Below are 16,197 nucleotides of genomic sequence, written 5' to 3'. Positions count from 1 at the left end.
GAGTGATTTGAGCTCCGGGAGCCTGTCCAATCGCTGGCAGTGGGTTACATCCACAGGAGTGGTCCCATTTTACAGACAGCACAGAGGAGCACCTGGATGGGGCAGGCGCCTTCTCAGAGACAGCGTGGCTAAGTGGAGGGGCTGTGGGGCTGCCATATTTCAGAGCAAGCTTCTAATCCCAGCATGTGCTGGGTCAGTCTTGACAGCAGAGTTAACACAAGCTCTTACTGAGATGCTGCCCTTAACCTCCCCTCCCCTCCACACCCAAAACCATCTACCCGAGTTTGGCGGTGCCTCCAACCTGGGTTACCTGGGACTATAGGCTAAAACCTGGTGAGGCTTTCACAGCGGCTGGAACTGGCCCTCTTTGCAGTGAGGACTCAGGCCAAGCCACTCCAGTGCTGATAGTACTCTAATGGCTTCTCACAATTGCCCCCCGTGGGCCCAGAAGGGCAGACACATTGTCCCAAGATTGATTCCAAAGGGATCCTAGAGCAGCCTGGGTGCCAATCACACACGTTAACTCTGCAGCGAAGACACACCATGAGAGGGATACAAGACTGCGCTCAGTACAACGGGTTATGAAGGACTCCAAATTATTAACACGCGTCAGTAGAATAAGTGAGTCTAGGATACACGGTCTCCTGATTCCCTGCTCGGTGCACCACTCCCACGGCCAAAGGGTATTTCAGCACGGTAGACCCGTAGGGGAAGGAGCTGTTCCTCCCGGGTCCTGTCTGAAGCAGCTCTGGTGTGTGGCTCACCAAAGCAAGACGCTGGGGTGGAGCACGCGCGGTACTGGTGGACCGCTCAGGGGTTTCGGCAGCACGCTAGGAACAATCTGTTCTGAGCAAATACAAGCAGGAAATGGTGATTTTCAACAATGCACTGCTCAGCCAAATCAGGTGGACTTTCATGGGGCCTGTCACAGACACCTCCTTGTACCCTGGCATATTCCCCTGCCTAACTTCAAAGTCCTGCTGCAAACCATAGCGGTTTTAGAGCTCTTCAGAAAACGCTCCGAAGAATTTTTATAATGGAAAGTGTTAGCCAACCTTTCTATAGATCAGTGGCTCTCCAACTTTTGTACTGGTGACCCCTTTCACATAGCAAGCCTCTGAGTGCGACCCCCCCTTATAAATTAAAAACACTTTTTAATATATTTAACACCATTATAAATGCTGGAGGCAAAGCGGGGTTTGGGGTGGAGGTTGACAGCTTGCGACCCCCCATGTAGTAACCTCACGACCCCCTGAGGGGTCCCGACCCCCAGTTTGAGAACCCCTGCTATAGAGATCACTTTCATTCTCCCTAAAAAACATGTTAATGATCAGGTGCTCACCACAGACACAAGTATTCTGTCCTGAAAGATTTGTTCTCCTACCAGACGGGAAAAAAATTCAACTAAATTCCATATTCTCTGTGCCCTGGATTGCACTGTGGTATGTATGAGACGTCTCAGCACAAGAAGATAACATGGCAAAAGCTCAGGCAAAACAGATGGCAGAGAAATGTTTCTAACCCAAGACATTTCACTCAATTCCAAGCCACGAGAGCTTTGTATAAACTAAAAAGAAAAGGAGGACTTGTGGCACCTTAGAGACTAACCAATTTATTTGAGCATGAGCTTTCGTGAGCTACAGCTCACTTCATCGGATGCTGTAGCTCACGAAAGCTCATGTTCAAATAAATTGGTTAGTCTCTAAGGTGCCACAAGTCCTTTTCTTTTTGCGAATACAGACTAACACGGCTGTTACTCTGAAACTTGTATAAACTAGTACATTATCAATGCACATTCCCTCTTACACAACTTCTAACTGCACGTGCTCCATGAACAAACTTGTATAACATCCGGAGAATGTTGCCTAGTTGCCTTTGTCTTTGCATTAAATAGAGCCAGATGTGACCACTCTGCTCCTCTGGCCTGATCTCCTGAATAACTCAGGCCAGAGAATTTCACCCAGTCCAGAAACTCCTGCATGGAGCCCAATAACGGCTGATTGAACTAGAGGGTGTCTTTTAGAAAGACATCCAGCCTTAATTTAAAGACTCCAATGATGAAGAAACCACCAGTTCCCAGCCTGCGGCTCTGGTTGCCTGAAGGCTGCAGCTATTTCATATTTTCTCATGCATGCGAAGAAATTAAGCCACATCACCCTTATCCCAGCTCGAGTGGCCCCCAAGTCACCACGGCACCCAATTCAAAATTACCCTCTTTAGGTGGGATTTTTCAGAAGTGCTCAGCATTGGTCCAACCCCGCTCCCACTGAAACGATGGTAAATCTCCCAGGCAGTTACTGGAACCAGAACCGAGGGGAGGCCAATGCTCAGCATGCTCGAAATCTCCACCCTTTGTTTCCACAAAAATCTCCATGGTCTTGCTCCAGCCTCTATTACTCTCTCTCTCTCTGCTGCGCTCTCTGCTCATCCAGAAGCAACCTCTGCAGTCCCATCAGACAGTGCAACAGCCCTGCCACTAGCCTCCTGACATCTGGAATTAGCTCCCTGGATTTCCCTGCTCCCTCCAGCTATACCCAAAAATTCAAGACAGCTCAGTCCGTGCTCCATAAGGCAAACAGGAGAGACCCCTGACATCAGCCTCTCAGGCTCTAGGAGGTAACAGAGGCAAAATAAGTGGATTCCGGCCAGGGGTTTTGTAAAGGGACCGCTCAGCACAACCCAAAATAAGTCTACTCGCCGGACTGCAGGCTGGGAATGTGCTGCTTGATTTAGCTGCATGGCTCAAACCCTTAATGCTCTGGGTAACGCAGTTAACCATTTGATGACCAGTTAGCTACATCCCTCCCCTCTTACTTCACAGCCTGGATGTAGTCTTTACAATCACCAAGGGCTCTTCTCTCTCTCACAGGGTAGGGCTAGCACCTCTCCACAGCAGCCAGGGCCACCTCTGGTGGCAGAGACCCACTTCCCCCACTCTCCAGGCCCAGTAATTCTGGAGAGGTCCCTGACTCGGGCACTCCTGGCAGAACTCCATTCTCAGCTCCTCTAGAGGGAGACACCCAAGGGCAAAGGCTCTGGGGCTTGCACGTCACTCTGCAAGCGGACAGGATCCTGATGGTGTCTTACGACTCGACCATCACTTAAAGGGACTTCAAGAGGCAATGGCCCCATTTGCTCCAAGACAGTATCCGGAATCCATCTTGGTAGGCCGGTACTGAAACTTTTGGGCCCAGCTCTCTGGCATGATGGTCCTGGTTTCGTTTTTGAAAAGCTGGCTCCCTTAACACTTCCCTCTCCCTGCTGGGATGGATTAAGTCTGAATGAGTTTTTACTTTCCTTTCCGTCACCAGCGGTGCCACGCTCACGCCTGCTGCGGGCTGAGGAATGGTCCTTTATTTCAAAAGCAACCGAGCCAGCTTCATGTCCAAGCTCCCATTCATCACCTTCTTCGTTTCCCCTCTAAAAGTCCTCCCAGCTCTCTGCCAGGCTGCTGGAAGCTGGATGGCATGTGGAAGTTTGAATAGGTTTACTCCCATTCACGCGCAGAAAGTCTTCAGACTCCAGGGTTGTAAAATGCAGTCCCTTGTCCGTGACGTGTACTATCGGTAGCCTGCATGAGGCAAAGGCACAGCTGCACCCTTCACAGGAACAGCGGAGGTCACAAAGGTCAACGCAGGCATGTCTAACCACTTTGAATGTGCCCCTGCCACGATTAGAAACATTTTCTCCAGGCATGGGCCTGCGGAGCCTGTGCATGTGGACCCAGGGGTCTCCTGGCCATTCCCAGGCATGAAGAGGTGCCAGGCCCAGGGTCTCCTGGTGTACTTGACACTGGGGACATCCCTTCGTTCCTTTTTCCAGCTCCTCATCCACGTTTGGCCATCACGCTGTCAGGGCCCACAATGGGGCTGTCTGACCGAGGGGTGGAGCTGGGGTCACAGTCAGCAGCCACACCCAGGCTCAAGCCAGAGTCAGAAGTCGTCAAGGGTCAAAGATGGAGGGCAGTGGGAGGAAGCAACAACCAGACACGGTAACAGGAGCAGGGATGAGGTGTGGTAGCAGGACCAGCGGGCAAGGTGAAGCACGAGGAACCAGGGACAAGGAATAGGAACCAGGCAAGGAGGCAGGGACTTGGTCTCTGTGGCCTGCGCAGCAACAGGTGCTCAGACAAAGTGGGTGGGACTGGAACAGGAAGCTTTATACCTGGTGGTGTCCAATCAGCAGTGTGCTGCTCGTCACCTGACCCTGCGGAGTCAGCGGGTGAGCCTCTGGTGCGGGGCATTAGCTGCAGTTCCCTCCCTGGAGCCTCTCCTGGTGGTGCAGCAGATGAGGTTCTTGTTTGGCAGCCCCCAGGAGCCTGGATTTGAGGCCCACACCGAGTGCTGAGCCCAGGAGTTCATGTGAGGAAAAGCAGGATCATGACTCTGGACTTTAACTTGCCCTCATGGGGAAGAGCTGCCTTCATGCCCCACAATACACATCCCTTCTCTATGCTCGGCTCTGCACTCTCGGACCCCAACAGGTGGAACTCTTTCCCCTTACTCTGGTTTGGCCAGCCGGCAGTACATACTCTGCACCCAGGACGGGACAGGAGCCTGGCTAGTCCGTTTCCTTACCTGGGAAGCCTTTACTGGTGCCTGGTCGAGGTGTTCTGCAAGTAACGGGATCTCTCCTGGAAGCACCGTCCAACCAGGTGGTTCTGGTGCTGGCAAACAGTTGAGGGCATTTGCACTGGCATGCTGATCCCTGCCTTAAAGACTATCCTATACTCATAAGCGGCTAAGGGGGCAGCCCAGTGGTGTTGCCAGCCAGCTGCCATACTCAGCACACCTTTGCTCTTGTTAGAGAGTCCCACAAGGGGTCTGTGATCTGAAAGAATGGTCCAAAGCTTCCCATACAGGTACTGATGGACGTTTTCATTCCAAAAATAACCATTAGCCTTTCTTTCTCTAACCTTGTTCAACTTTAGCCAGTGACCTGGAGACTTCCAACTAGCTGTTCTCCAATATCCCCTATGTTATGGGCCAGAACTGCCCCTATTCCAGATGATGACACATCACAGGACAGGATTAATTCTTCCTCCAGCTCAAAATGAATGAAAAGGAGCTCGGAGGACTTGAGTAGCTTTTCAGATTCCTGGAAAGGTCTTTCTTGCTCCAATATCAGGGGATCTCCCCCTTTCAGGAGTTAATGCAAGGGGGCAGTGAAAGGGCCAAAACATTTGGGAGAAACCTGTGATGATGATTATACTATCCCTAAGTGTGCTCAGAACTCAGTGGTGTTCTGAGAGCCGACCAAACCAGAGTAAGGGGGAAGAGACAGTTGCCGTGACCTTGTCTGCCTTGGGGTGAATCCCCTCCTGGTCTATCCAGGAGAACCGGGGACACCACTTCTGGTCTCTCAGAAAAACATGTACTTTGTTTGAAGCGAAGTCCTGCAGCCTCCACTATCTTCAAAGTACCTTTTCCAGTGTTGACAGGTGTCCTACCCCACTTCTGCCTGGGATGAAGATGACATCAAGCTTCGTAACCACACACAGGATGCCTTTCAAAAAAAATTTCCATGGAGCTCTGGAAAATTCCAGGTGTTGACGATGTCCCATATGTCAATCACTTGTACCGGGATAAGCCCTTGGGAGTCTTTCTAGTGGTAAATTTCTGACAGTCCACCGCCAGTCTCAGCTGCTGGTACACCCGTGACATGGCTAGCTTACTCCATTTTTATGCCCACTGGCAAATCCTCCATCCGTGGCATGGGGCAATTGCCAGAGTCGGAGACCCGATTCACTGGGACTTTATCATGCCCACGGATGTGGATGGTCTTTGTCTGGTTGTAAGTGTGGCCCATTCAAAAAATTGCACTGGGGAAATGCTACCCTCTTTCTCCAGCCTGGCTAATTCGGTCTCAATCTGTTCTCTGTGGAACTGGTCCTGCTTTAAGGCATTCTAAGCACAAATCTTGTAAGTTTTTCACAGCTGCTTCCATTGCTGCTGCTAATTCGACGGCTCCGGGTCAGGTACAATTGCGCTCTGACAGCAATGGTTTTGATGTCTCTCCTGATAATACCACAAGCCAGCCTGTCCCGCAGCACATCCTAGGACATTGGCAATACTCTGCCAGTCTTTTAAGCTCACACACACACACACACACACACACAGCTAGTTTTTCACCTTGCCTCCTCATCCAGAACCTCACACTGTTCTCCAGTAACATTTGGATTTCGTGTGTCGTGCCCCCTTCAGATCTTCTGCAGGTCTTTTGAAACACTTTCCTTCCCTGGTTTCTGAGGTTGTTGCAAACTCCAGGAGAGGGAGTAGGTTTCACTGCCACAGACACTGATGAAAACAGTTATTTGTCCTGGTCTATAATCTCATTTATAAGGGACGCGCAGCCCAGTCTTTCATAGTATTGCTACCAAGCCTCATTGGCTTCACTAAACTCCTCAATTTTCCCACAAATTGCCATGCATATGTTTTTTCCTTGTCAGCAGTTTTCAAAAGGGACCGCTCAGTGCAACAAAAATAAGTCTACTCCCAGGTCTGCAGGCTGGGAACCTGCTGCCTTATTTAAATTCATCCCAGCGGAGTGGGGGAGAAACACCCCCTAACCAAACAGGAAGGGACGGAGGGAGGGGAGAGCAGGGCTCCATCCCCAAATACTCTGGGTAACCCAGTTAACCCTATCATGGCTGCTTCACTACAGGTAGGAGCAGATGCTGTCAACGCAGGGAACCTCTGGACACACCGAGAACTTTCTACAGTTTTGACTGGACTTTCTCTGCCCTGACTGCCAGTTTGCTCCAACCTTCCTTCTCCCCCACACCCAGCTCCGTCTTTTCACATCAGCTTCACTCCACATTGTCCCTCTTACCCTCTGCCCGCTTCCCGTCTCTTTCCATTTAGATGATCCTCTCTTAAGTAAACCCTCCCGTCAAAAATAAGAGAATGGCAGCACTAACATGGCGGCTGCTACCGTCCCGTTGCTCACTTGGCCTGTGCACTCCACCCTTCCACCCCCACTCTGTGTCTGACTGGTCCACGGCTGGGTGTCTGGGCAGTGCCTCGCACAATGGGCTGGTCCTTAAGCACTACCAGAAACATGATTAACAAGAACAACAATGAATACAAGTTTCAGATGGCCCCCACGAACACAGAAGAAACTCCTGTCAGGAATGGTCTAGGTCTACTTGGTCCTGCCTCAGTGTGGGGGAATGGATTAGATGACCGCTTGAGGTCCCTTCCAGCCAGACATCTGTGATTCTATGATCGGCAGCATCCAAGATCTATTTCAGTGGAAACTGCAAGGTAGTTTAATCCCAAAAGGTACCGCTTGTAACAGCTGTGCGAGAAGATCAAACCAGAGATGGGTTTTATGGCTTTTTATAAAAAAAGATTTCAATGAAAACTGGTTTTCGAGACTCTGGCGCTGCGTTTGGAGCCTGACCACGAAAGCATTGTGCTAGTCAGTGAGTCATAGTGGGGGAACCTGATGACTATTTTCAGTACAGCTGGTCAGATGACAGACTTTGTGCCCCCCCAGTATGGGGGAATTTTTGAAAAAAATTGTCACAAATCTGAACCAAAAATCTCAATTAAACTTTTTTTTCCCCACAAAATGAAAAAAAAAAACCCAACAGTTTGGGCTAATCAAAATGTTTAGTTCTGATCAATTTGTTTTGATCAATTTGAAATGTTTGGTTTGACTCCTCTCTCAAATATAAATTTCAAAACAAAAAATTATTTTGAAACAACAAAAATCAATGTTTTTGTTCTGAAAATTTTCCGATGGAAAAGTGTGTTGATGAAAACGTTCTGGCCAGCTGCAAATTTGCACTGCCCAAGCTGAATGACATGCAAAAAGTGAATGAACAACATAAAGAGTTAAAACTACACCAAGGTTATGCACCTCTTTAAGAGCTTGATCCCTAACTGCTGTCAATTGTCAGAATTCCATGGATTTAAACTGAGCTACAACCGTTTACATGCTGGTGTCGGCCTCCGTGGCCCGCTTGTTACATTTTCAAACAAGCATCTTTGAGCTTTCTCCCATGCTGCCCCCCATGCTTGGGGGAGCTCCCCATAAACATCCACAAAACCACCTCGGTACCGCCTTCCAGTCCCTCCTCAAAACTCTCCTTTGCCATGATGCCTACAGCTGGACACAGGCTAGGCCGGGACGGTCTCTGTGTTCTGTTTGCACCCAGCACAATGGGGAACTAATTGGTGACCAGGGCTCCTAGGCACTACCATCGTACAAATCATTAATAATAATGCTCTGTGGAGAACAGCAAAGAAGGGACTGCATGGAAAAGTAACAAATAGTTGATGGCTTTGAGGAAAAGCAAGAGAAAAGAGTCAGATAGTCAGCAGAAAGCCTCTATTAGAAAGTGAAGTTCACCCTTCGGCTACTCCAGTGTCTAAGGCCCATATTCACAAAGGGATTTCGGTACCTAATTGTCTTTTTAGGTGCCTATGTGCATCATTTAGGCCCCTATGTTTCTGCCGGTTGGCATGTGCCAAGCTGCCTAAGCAGTAACGCTGCCCCACAGCTGCAAGCTGCTTGTAGGCGTGGCCCCAGCAGCCCATAGTGGGATTCTCAAATGAGGCTTTTCCCCGCCCATCTCACCTGCCAGGTCTGATCCTGTAGACATGTTCAGAGCACACCTAGGGCCTGGTACCTGTCAGGTCAGAGGGGGAAGGGATGAGTGCATTGGGGCTTTCATCGGAGATATGGGAGACTCGAGTGTGATCCCAGGCCGCCCTGCACTCACACCCTGCACTCTACTGCAATAATATTTGTGCAACAGACACCTTGTGAGGTATCATATGGAAGTCAATAACAAGTTGGTTATTAATATTGTTGTCAAATGCAGGTGTTGACATACTGGGGCACAATCCAGACCGTGGCAGGGCAGGCCGGGGGGGAGGGTGCCCTGCAACCTTGGCTGCCTTACAGTGCCTTGCTGCGGTAGCTCCCAACTGGGCCACACACAAACAGCCACCAGCATGCAAGTCAGGCGCTGAGTGTGTGTAACTGCATCCTGCCAGTTACACCCTGGCTCTCACCAGCCTTGGTTGTACTGCTGGGTGACCCCAACACCCCCCCAATCCCGGATCTTTCCCCAGAAATGTATGTCCTGGACTGTCCAGCCCTCTTCTGGACAATACCAATATATTAAGTCTATTATCCCTTGAAGGGAATAATATGCCATTTTATTATCTTAACTAGAGTTACCCAGACACTTCAATTTAAACGTACTGGATTAGATAAAACAGTAAAACAAGTTTATTAACTACAGCGAGATAGATTTTAAGTGAGTACAAGTAATAAGGCATAAAAGTCAGAAATGGTTAAAATAAAAATTTCCAGTATCTACTTAAACTGTCTTAGTTGCAAAGCAAAACTTTCACATGATTCACTTCCAGCAGATTACTGACCAAACTCTCAGGTCAGGCCCCCTCTCCCTGAGGCCAATGCTGTTTCCTTTTGCCTTCTCAGGCATGGAGAATGAGGTAGGCAGGGAGAGAGAGAGGGGTGCCTTGGGCTTTTTGTCCCACCTTTTGATAGTTTCAGTCACCCTCTTGAAAAACATTTCCCACTGAGACCCAGGAGACAAAGTGTGTGGAGAAGGATGTTCCTTGCTGGGTTTTTTCACCTATTTGAGCTTCCTTTGTTTTCCTTCCCTGCTTGATGACTCTGTTTCCTACTTACATGCAAATTAAGACAACCACACATTCCTTCCTTTGTGTAGGACAGATCTGACATCTGCTTGGGCAGGGCTGTGGGGTTTGGTTGTGAATAACACCATACAGGGGAATCTTAATGTTGTCGCACACATTTTACCAGGACAATACTGACCAGAAAATTATGGGTTTCAAATTATACCTTACAAGGCATACCTTGTACAAAGTTTATTACAGTAGCGTGTAGGGTGTGAATACAGGGGTGTATTCTGTCACAGTATGTTAACGGTATATGTGAAGTTATGAATTCCCTCTGTATGATGTACTAGACCACGTTTGAGACCAGACAGCCTAGCCTAGGTAAAGCTGATAAACAAGTCTGTCCTAGAGAAAGGAAACTGGGTTTACCTCAATTTACATACTACCAGTAAACAAAGCCATCAGGCTAAACTGGCCGGGGTTATGCTGAAACTGAGAGAGAGAATTAAAATGGCTCCTGCACCCCAGAGAGACACAGGAAACTGAATCCCCAGGAGGTCTTCCTGCCTTGTAAAACAAAGACTTTGGGAACATAAGGAACAGAGAGAGACTCCATCTTGGCGCTTCACCTTAGGAGAGAAAGAAACCAAGCGATTTGATCTCTGTGATGGGTCCAGGCCAGGCCAGCAGGAAAGGAGCCTGGTGGTTGAAAGAAACCATCTTGAACCAAGCCTGTATCTTGTTAGACTATGTTTTAGACTTTGAGATGCGAGTTTTCACTTCCATTTGCTTGAACCATTTTTCCGTCTATACCCTACCGGCCTGGGTGAACCCCACAGCGCCACACCAGGTTTGAGGAGCTGCTTGAGCCCCCATGTGGGCGAGTGCCCTGGCCAGCTCTCTCGCTCACTCAGGTTTGTCACCAGAAAGGTCTGGGCTTCAGGCACAAGAGGCTAGGTTGCCGGAGTAACTGACCTGGCCTAGACACCTGACTCCAGGAGAGGGTTCATGGCTGAGGATCCCGGGTGGAGCGAGATGCCTCCCTCCAGCCCACCAGTCAGGTGCCTAAGTCCGTTTGTGAATCTGGGCCCTCAGCCTTGCCCCTTTCCTCGGCGCTGCACCCCTGGCTGGCTCTGGCTCCCTTCTTTAGGCACCTCACTCTTCCCAGGCACGGCCTGGGCGCCTAACTCAGGGCTGAGGCAGCAGGTGCTGCAATGCAGCTTTAAGGAAAAACTTTAGAGTTCCTCCTCCCCTAGTCATTGGGCCCAGGCTGGTATTAAACAGGCTCCAGGAGGAAGAGCTACAACGCATGCCCTGGCCTAGGAGCCCCTCCACACCCTGTGTGGAAGGTCAGCTCAGGCGACAGCCCCGGGAGAGGGGCTCTGAGCCCAGGGGAAGTTCCAAACCGCATAGCCCAGCGCAAAGTAGACATCAGCCCTCCGCCACGCCAAGCCAGGCCACGTTGTAACACTTGCTCCCTGGTCCTGTGAACGCCGGGGAACGGCCCGAAGCGTCAGTGTGGCAAAAGAAAGGTGCCTCTTGCCCCACTCCAAATGGTGGATTATTTAGGCACTGCGTATTGATCAGAGCCGGGGACCAGAGCCGCCCCTGTTCGCAGGGGGAAAGGAGACTGCCAGCTCTCCCACCTGCCTCAAGCGACTCTCAGTGTTTTGTCTGCCCCAGCAGATGTCGCTGTTGCTGAAGAGATGGCCCAGGGGCGCCCGAGACCGACTACGAGCCGAAAAAGAGAACTCGAGGGGACAGAGCGGCTGGGCCACATGTCCCCCATTGGGTGGATTGAAATTCATTTCAGAAAGCAGGAGGAGACCTGTACCACAATCACGGTGCCGTTTTTGTCACAGCTCCTCTTACTGAAGGGCAGCAAGAACAAAGGAACCCAGAAGCCCTCTATTCAAATGCAAATAAATCTTTGCCTATCTTTTAATATGCTGCTCTTGTGACAACTGTAAGGTGTCAGGGTAACCACTTCCTGTGCTGAATGAAGCTGGGTAGCAATCTGGCTTACTGGAAATGGGAGAGTTAAAAGTTACCACTTCAGATTGAAAAACAACACAAGCTTAGCATTCAACCAATCAGCGGCAGGCCTCAAACACCCAGAGCGAGCACTCATTCATTCCTTGGGGAGCAGGTGGCCAGTGTTACCTTCCTCCACATGCTCAGCTCAAGTATTTTATTGCTGACTTGCAAGAGAAGCCCCAGCACTTGACTAATTTTATGAATCAGTAAGGAGGGAGATTATAAAAGAGTAAGCAAGCAAAACAAAAGATGTGGTTTGCCCTTGGGGCGGTTGCTGTTTGACTGGGCTCAGGCAACGTGAGTCACGTTGACAATACAGTAATGTCATGAAGCGGTTCAAGAATTTCGGTGGCCAACCGATACCAATTTGTTCTTCGGCATTAAACAGCTGCGTTCACATTCCAGCCAACTTTTCACTAAAACTCTCGACTGTTACCTTAGAAAGGAGACAAAGAAGAGGGGACATGATAAAAGTCTATAAAAAGCTGACTGGACTGGAGAAAGATGGGCAGCTCTTATCTCCCTGTCTCATAGCACAAGAAGAAGGGGACAGGGAAGGCAGCTGAGAGGTGGATAAATTCAACACCAATAAAAGGGAGTACTTTTTTCACATAAGACAATTAATCCATGGAACCCACTGCCACAGGATGTTGTTGAGGCCAAGAATTTAGCAAGATGCAAAAAGGGAATGGACATTTCTATGGAAAATGATAATATCCAGAGTTAGACTGGATAATGGTAAAAAAGAGTGTTGGGAGGGAGATAAACCCTGCAGCTGTAGGGTTAAAGCCATTTTCTCACTATTAGAGAACAGGGTGAGACGTAATGTGGAGGGCGGATTATCCCACATCTGTTGCTGCAAGATTCTTCCACCTTTCTCTGAAACATCAGCTACTGGCCACTGTCAGAGACAGGACTTTGGACCAGATGAACCTCGGTCTGATCCAGTCTGGCAGTTCCTGAGATTGGAAGGGGAAGAAGAGGAGAGATTATTGGGATTTTAGTATGTCATCTTTGGAAGTCTGTCTTGGGGCTTTGGGGGAACCTGCCAGGAATAAAGAAATTGGCTTTCTGCCCTTCTCTGCTTGCTTAGGATGGAAAGCAGGCCAGAATGCTGTTTTACAAGAGGTTGTGGTTTTAGGGGAAGAGAGCAGGGGCTCTTCTTTGCCTTGGAGAGCTCAGGCATGTCTCTGAAGGTGGGTTGGCAGCTTTTCCAGCTCTCAGTGAAGGGGGATTATTGAGTCCTTCGCGAAGAGTGTCCCTCCCAGGCGTGGCACCGTAAAGGTGTCGACCAACCAAGAACAAAAGCCAACATTTTAACCAACGTGAATAAAAGTCATTCATCATCTCAGGCAAATGGGCTTTGCTTCTTTGGAGCTGGTGATGTCATAACTTTGCTAGTTCTACAGCTCTCCACAGAGACTTTGGGGCCAGGCACGGCATGAATTTCTACTCTAAAAAGTGGGGAGAAAAGCTGAGGGGAGGCTTGCAAAAGGTCTGTGAAAGCTGTTAACAAAGAGAGGAAGGGGGGTCCCATGGCTAGGCCACAGTCTAGGACTCAGGAGAGCCAGGTTTCAGTTCCCTGCTCCGCCACCGACTTCCCATGTTGCCTTGGACAAATCACTTAGGACCTCATCCACAAGGGGACTAAGCCCACCTCCTAGGTGCCACTGACACTCAAAACCACCGCTCCATTGCGGCCTGTGTTCCATCCCAAAGCCACAGCCCCCGGCCCACAGTGGATGAGCTGCTCAGCGCCTCCCGAAGCAGGACTTTCAAACCAGGCATCCCTCCGGGGTATCTTCCAGAGGGACCCAAACTGGTCTCCTCAGAGTATGCCTCAGACCTGACCGATCAAGTTGAACAACGAGGCTGGGGGGGGGGGGGGAGATGGGACCAAGCCAGGCACAGACAGTTGCCGTGACGAACCCGCCACCCCCCCCCCGCAAACAATAAACCCAGTGCAGCAAACCAGACACGGGCTGCTCAGTGCCACCAGCCAACACAGGCTGCCTTTAACCTCCGCTCTCGGCTCCCCGGCTGCCGTGGAATCGGTGTCCATGCCCCCCCCACCACACACATGCTCCCTGTGACTCAGTGGACTATCTGCCACTCAGCATGAGACCTGTCAGGGCTCAGTTCCTCATTTCTCGGTGGCAGCTGGAAGCTGCTCTGAATACAAAGCTCCAACCCCACCGTGAGCTCCATGCAGCCAGCCCCCTGCAGGGACAGTCCCGTGGAGTCTTGCTGGGAGCTCAGGGAAGTTACCCCAGGCCAGCGGCCCAGGATGGACGGGCAGGGGAATGCAAGGAGAGGGGCAGCCACACACGCAGAGGCAGGGGGAGAGTGGAGCGAGGAGATAGGCAGTCACACCTCGAGTGACCTTGGAGGCCCTGCAGCTTCCATAGCCATGGCCACAGGGTTGATGGAGTAACCAGAGACCAGGGGAGGGGAAGAGAGTGCTGAGGGATAAGGAAAGGTGGGAGAGCCCCTGGGGACGAGAAGAACCCTCTGCAAGGCGAGGCAGGGAGCACAAGCCCAGCTCCAAGAGGAGGCACCTGGCAGACTCCCAAGGCAGAAGGGAAAGAGAGAGCAGGACCCTGAACTGCCCCCTGCCTGCCCCACATCCCACCTCAGCGTGCACTGAAACCTCTTCTTCCTCCATCTCCCTTCCCCTGGGCTGTCTGCATCCACTGCAAGGGGGGTGCTAGGAGCTGCACGCTGCTGGACAGTGCTGGGCCAACACCAGCTCCCTAGGAAAGACAGGGATCAAGGTGCACTGGCCTGGTCTGCCTGTACCCCGGCTGACAGCTGGACATGCCATGTTGGCCCTCCACTTACCCATGGCCTGGGGATTTATTGATTTCAAAGCCATGTGCACGCAGAGCACCCCAGCAGCACAAGGGAACCGCCACATGGCTCCACACTGGAGCTCTGCCCGGATCCCTGCAGACAGAGAATGCATTGCCTGAACCTTCCAGCTAGTCCGCACACAGTGACGAAACCTTCCCGGGGCGGGGACTCGTCTTAAAAAGGGAGGCTCCGAGTGCCATCCCTGATCCAAAATGCACTAGGGGAGGGGTTCCACTGAAGAAACCCTATACATATTGGAAAGAAATCTAAATGATGCAACCCCCCCCCCCCCCATACTTGCACCCCCAAGGGAACAAGGAAGAAATTCACCATCACAGTGATATGAAAGTAACCAGATTACGATGTGTATGATTTTATAAAGAAGTGACTCAGGCCAGCAGGGCAGATTCTCTGAGCAAACATCTGTAAAGTGCTCACACATGATGCACAGCTGCAATGAGCATATTTTACACGACATACATAATCTGTTTGGGCACAGATCCCAGACTCCAAAGCAACACATGACCCTGCCAGGGAGACAACGGACTGGGAAATACCATCGCAATAGAAAGGTGCCACCAGCTGTTAAAGCAACCAGCCTTTCGTTTCTGAAAGCCCCTGCGTGGAGGCTTGTCAGCGCTAGTAAATCACACCTTACCAGAGCCTGAGAGGGTGCGGGCAGGGAGTAGCAGCCTTGGAGGGCCTGATTCCATCGCAATGCTAAACCTCCCGGAGCAGAGCTGGCCGTCCCAAGTGGCGTGACACACCCGCCGGGGAGCTCGCTCCACGTGGGGAGGAGAACGCCAGGCTGGTATTTGTAACGGGCGCCAGAGACGTCAGAACTGAAACTCCCCTCGTTCTCTGCCCAGATCATTGGCCCTGATCGAGGTAGCGGCTGCTTTCAAATTCTGTGAAATCTCAAAAAGGAAACAGGAAGCCTCTCTCATTTCTGACTTCAAGCAATAGCCTCTGAACCACACACCGGCTTCCTCCTGCCCCAAAGGCAGTGGGGGGGGGCGTGTGAGAAACAGCAGCCTGGCTGCTCCCCTTCCCAGCACAGGAGCCGCTTGCATGGCCAGAGGGCTACAGTTCCTAGGGTGTGTTCCCAGCAGTGAGGCCTGGAATGGGAGCTGGGAAACAGCACAGCAAAAGGGGACAGAGCCAGAGGTCGTGCTAGCCCACTGGAGCCCTAAGGAGGAATATTTGGGGGCCCCCTTACTTCTCGCCCACCCCCTAAAAATACTAATGGTGGTGTTTCCACCAACCAAAAACCCACACGGAGATACTTGCTAAGTAGCCCACATTACCAGAGAGAGACAGTGTGGGGGGGGGGGGGGGGTAATACTAAAATTGAGGCCCCAAGCAACTGCTGAGTCTGGTTATGCCTAGAACCACCTCTGGCCAGAGCTTCTCCCCTGCTGGGACGTTGTGACAAGGAGGGTCCAGACACCCAAGGGAAGAACAGGGGGTCTGAACCCCAAAGAATAAGCCATTGACTCACCTTATTCTAGACAATGGTTCTGTGTATAAAATATGTCGAGTAAGGTCTTTGGAAAGCTAGTAGTGCTGTGACCTTGATGGTTGCTGTGAGCTACGTGGGCAGACAGCGGCTAGGAATCTCTGTACCCGGGAGGGGTATAAAACTCCGCTCAGAATCTGGGCAGCAACATTCAGCTCCACCACC

General features: G+C 50.8%; 1 long non-coding RNA gene across 2 annotated transcripts in view; it reads right to left on the bottom strand.

Annotated features, from left to right (window-relative positions):
* LOC114019320 overlaps positions 1-15,422 on the bottom strand; it is a 162,807-nt gene extending 147,385 nt beyond the window's left edge. The window contains exon 1 of one of the 2 annotated variants that reach the window (XR_006290007.1): positions 15,172-15,422. This is a non-coding gene — a long non-coding RNA (uncharacterized LOC114019320). The remainder of the gene's footprint in view (positions 1-15,171) is intronic. The other variant, XR_005224980.2, reaches the window with a different exon arrangement.
* Between the last annotated feature and the right edge of the window lie 775 nt (positions 15,423-16,197).

Source organism: Chelonia mydas, chromosome 3 (genome assembly GCF_015237465.2).
Source record: "Chelonia mydas isolate rCheMyd1 chromosome 3, rCheMyd1.pri.v2, whole genome shotgun sequence".
Classification (NCBI taxonomy): domain Eukaryota; kingdom Metazoa; phylum Chordata; order Testudines; family Cheloniidae; genus Chelonia; species Chelonia mydas.
The sequence above is the reverse complement of the archived record's forward strand: the minus strand, read 5'-3'. Positions and strand labels throughout refer to the sequence as shown.